The sequence below is a fragment of the Octopus bimaculoides genome, chromosome 17 (assembly GCF_001194135.2).
Source record: "Octopus bimaculoides isolate UCB-OBI-ISO-001 chromosome 17, ASM119413v2, whole genome shotgun sequence".
NCBI classification, from domain to species: Eukaryota; Metazoa; Mollusca; class Cephalopoda; order Octopoda; family Octopodidae; genus Octopus; species Octopus bimaculoides.
Window position 1 is genome coordinate 34,657,394 of NC_068997.1, and position 4,770 is coordinate 34,662,163.

The following is a 4,770-nucleotide window of genomic DNA, read 5'->3' on the forward strand; positions in this document are numbered from 1 at the left end:
CCTGGGTCTCCACTTGATCCACGGTTCCAATTCACTGAAAGATGTGAACTGTGGAAGAACTTCACAAACGGAGATCATACCTGTTCACCATCTAGGTAGAGCCATAGTAGAAGCGCGAGATCCTCAGTCTCAAACACGGCATCCCTAGCCCACTCTTTAGCGGCTGTTGACAGCAGATAGATCGTCGGACTTACGGAACCCCGCCCCTCCACAAAAAGCGGAAGAGTAGGCGTTCCATTTTGCCCAACCACGACGGGCAAGGCACGACGGTTAGGTGGTAGGTAATGACATGCGATAAATACATTTGCACTTCCACCCTCCCTTTTAGGGACAGCTGCTTTCCAGACCAGGTCTGGGTTAGGCCAGCCACCCTGCTCCTGACCTCGCTCCAGTTTCTATCTATCTGGAGGTCTGGACCAAACCAAACCCCTAACATTTTCACTGGACCGTCCGTCCAACGCCCCACGACGCTATATGATAGCATCGACTTGCCTTTCCAGGTACCGAGTTGCAAGCCGACTGACTTTTATTCTTGCTCGTGCCACCGCTCGTATTCCTTTATGACCCCACCCACTTGTGGCCGGTGGTTGCCACTGGATACGATGATGGTAATGTCATCTGCGTATGACATGACAGTTCCTCCGAAACCGAGATCTCGTGGGACGCCCTCCAGAGCCTCCGCCCTCCGCAGTAAGGGCTCCAATGCCAAGACATAGAGAAGAGGAGAAAGAGAGCATCTTTGACGAACAGAACGCCTGATACAGAACGGATTCGACAGGAACCCGTTCACCTGAACTATCGACGAAATATCACTGTAAATAGCCTTGATCCAACCACGGAAGGTCGGGCCAAAGTCGGCTGCTTCGAGGACTGCTGCCAGGTATTGGTGGTCCACCCTATCAAATGCCTTAGACTGGTCTAAAAGGACTAGAGCCTCACCTAAAGAAGGTTTCCTATTTGCTTTATCTATAGTATAGCGTATAAAGTGAAGATTGTCATGGATGTTCCTGCCTGGAACGGCGCATGTCTGCACCTTCCCGACAAGTCCATCGACAACCCGCGTCAACCTTTTCGCTAATACTTTGGCCAAAATCTTCAACTCTACATTTAGTAGAGTGATGGGCCTAAAATTATCTAACCTGTGCCCCTTGTGTGGGTCCTTTCTGATCAGCACTACCACGCCCCGTCTCACAGAGCTAGGTATACGCCCATTCTGCTGCCAGTTGGTTAAAATGCTCGCCAGCAGGTGCCCAAATAGGCCTGGCATCGTTGTGTACAACTCGTAGGGTAGACCATCTCTTACCGGCGACTTTTCCTTTCCACATTCGACCAAGACGTCCTTCATCTCTGTGGCAGTGATCGGCCCTTCACAACGTTCCGCTTCCCTCCCCGAGAGTCACGGCACACCGTTTAGGAGGTCCGCAAGGTCTCTCCTACGATCCGGTGCGCCGCTTCCCCCAAAGATCTGGGTGAAATGCTGCTGAAGAACCTCACACTTTCATCGGGTTCGTCCACCAACCGCTCGTGTAGATCCGTCAAAGACCCAATTGTGGAATCGTTGCCACACTGAGTCTTTACCACATGAGCCCATCCGGCGACGTTGATTCCTTTCGTCCCATTGCACGAAGCTTAGCTCTGGCTATGCACCCTTAGTGTTTGCAACTGAGGTATTGGTCTAATGCCAATCTCGCCGCCAAAACTCTAGGTGCACAGCTTACCCTCAATGCTTCATCTAGCACCTTCACTAGATCCCCTTCTATTCTAGCCCTTCTTTGCTAAATCTAATCGCCGTCATAACATGTTCCTTAATCCGGATCCTGTACTCCTCACAAGCTAGTAACGTCTTGTTGAGTTTCCAGTAACCGGATCCCTGACTTATCATCTTATCTAAGTCCATCCTGCTGACCAGCAATTTGCGGTCAGAAAAGTGGACTATATCAAACTGTGGACAACTAACGCTATCCTTATCACTGATCCAGACAAATAACCTGTCTAGATAAGATCTGGACGACCCATGGCTATTCAGCCACGTCCACTGTGGAGCATCCGAGTAGTCCAGTCTGAAACGATCTGCTAGCTGAAACTTGCTAAGCAGATCTCTAAGGCGAGGGTTCCATACTCTGTTGAGTTTCGAGCGAACACAATCCACGCGTGCATCGAGGATTGTGTTAACGTCACCTAACACCACTGGAGTGTGAGATGTCCCGAGAAAGACGTCCAGGCGTCTAAAGAAGTTCGACTGCCCTGCATTACATGGTGCATAGACACCCACTAGCCGAAGGCCTGCCCACTGCTACATGTGGGCTACATGAACGACCAGCCTACCTTCTGGATCTGCAAAGATAGACTCTATAATAAGCCCCAGATTCCACCTGAAAAGAGCTACTACTCCCCTACACCCTCTAGGCTGGCATATACAAATAGATTTCTTATAGCTATTCAAGAGATGTGAGAAAGCCTGCAGACTGCTCATTCTGGTCTCTGTGGTGACAAAACATCCAAATTACGCGACTGGAGTTCGCCCAGGTAGCAGCATTGCTTCCAGACCGAACCCAGACTATGCACATTCAAACATCCAACTTTCAAGAAAATCATAAGAGTACTTACAATTTCATTAATGTTTCTTCGTGAGGGAACTACCTGTTCCCTCCCCCTCCTTCCTCTTCTCTTGTAGAGTGTGGTGAGATTTCAATCAATTTTGAAAAATGTTGGGTAGGAACTTGCTCCACAGCCCGACCCAATTTGGGTAACGTTCTTCTAACGTTATGTGCCATGTTCGTTGCACTTTGTAAAAGTGATAGTTCACTGGCGTATGTATTTTTGTGTCTATCTCTTTCAGTTTCATCTGTTTGAGTAATTTTCTGAAGGAAGCATTTTCAGTGTAGAACACTGAGATGCCTTCATCAAATAGATCCGCGCAAGGTGGGTAAGTTTTTGTTGGTGAGGGTTGGGGCGGTGAGCGCAAGGTGAATGATGTGGACTGCATTGAAGGGCCAGGGTTTTTCCGGCGAGGCTTGGGGGCGTGGCATCGGGAGTTTTTTGGGGGGGAGAGAATAGGGGTGGACGATGGAGCGGCTTGTGGTGTCTGGGCTTGGTGGGTTTTGGCCGGCGTGGAATCTGTGGAACTCCTCTTCTTTTTCCTTTTTTTAGAAGAGATTTTTGTCCACTGCATTTGTTGTGGAGGATCAGTAGTTCCTTCGGTTGCTGCTGTCTCTGCTATTGCCGCTGCTGCTGTTTTCAGTGGTTTACTCACTGTTACTACTGCTGCTGCTGCTGACTGCTTAGTAGCTGCCACCGCTGCCATGCTGGCTTGGTCGCTGCTACCACCTCTGCTGCTGCTTCTGCTGTCTTCGCTACTGCTGACAAGCGCTAGCTGCTACTACTACTGCTGATGTTTTGGGGACGGCTACTGCTGACTACTTGCTAGCTGCTACTACTGCTGCTGTTTTGGTTGCGGCCGCCACCGAAGTCTTGCTTACTATTATGTCTGTTTACTTAACGCTGGTACTGTTTGTTTGGTTGTTGCCGTGGCTGCTGTAGGGGGTGGGCAGAAAGTCCCATTTAAAACACCTCAACTTCCTTCCTTCCACCAGCACCTTCATGCTGACCCCTTCGTTGATTATAATCTGATTTGGCATCTCTTCAAAGTCTTCCGGTTTCACCCAATCATTTGCCTCTGGTGGAATTTCTTCCACTTTCATTTTTCGATGTCCGTTTTCCCAGACAAATGGTAAAGAGAACAATTTCAGATAACTTTAACGGCTCCGTTGAGTGCTTTCAAGCAATTTCCTCGCTTGGAAACTGTACCTCCACGGTAGCATGCTTTTTGCCTTTACCGACCTATGACGTTTCTCTCCATATCGACTGTAAACATTTTTCCACTTGCACGTTAGGTGCCGACATAATTCCTTTACGATAAAACTTTTATAAATAATGGTTCTCTGCCTAGCTGTGTGTAAGGCATCAATAGGCAGAGTTAGGACTACATTATTCCCGGCCTTCTTGCAAAGGCCTTGATACTTTACTAATCGAGAAATATCTACTTCAGCTGCCTTGGAACTGGCAGCTGTAACATGGGCGAGACTAATAGGTTTTTCCTTTGCTTTCTCATTTTCTAAATTACCAGACAGCGCTGGGAACTTTTCACTTGATAATTCAGAATCGTTCGATGATTCTGACACGTCTGTCATTATATCAAACAATATTTGTTCCATAATAATATTATTTTTTAAACAATCAATATTTTTAAAATAATTATTTTTGCTCCTTAGAAGGGAAAAAATACAATTATTCACCCTCAATAGGGGAAATATAACAGCAAAAGTTCAACAATAATAATTCCAACAGCAAAATAAACTGACGCCCAAAAAGTGAATGTTTATGTGTTGAAAAAATCCATGAATTTAATTGGCACCGAATGTATGGAGAAATTTAATTTATGGGATACACCCATAAACGCTTTGGGCAATACCGTAAATGATCGAAGGAGATCGATGAACTGAAACAAAAAAAGTGATGTGGAACATCATGCGTAAACTACCAGTAACCTTGGAAGAAATAAAAAGAAATGCGAGAAATGACAAATTTATTAATGAGACAAAAAGAAAACTGTGGTTGGCGAAAGGAAATAAAGAAGATTTTGATGTAAAGAACTATCAAGATGTGAACGAGTACTCTACATGTGATGGTGTACCCTCGGAGGGTGGTCATACCACAGACAGTACAGAAGAGAGTGCTATAGATACATACACACACACACACACACACACA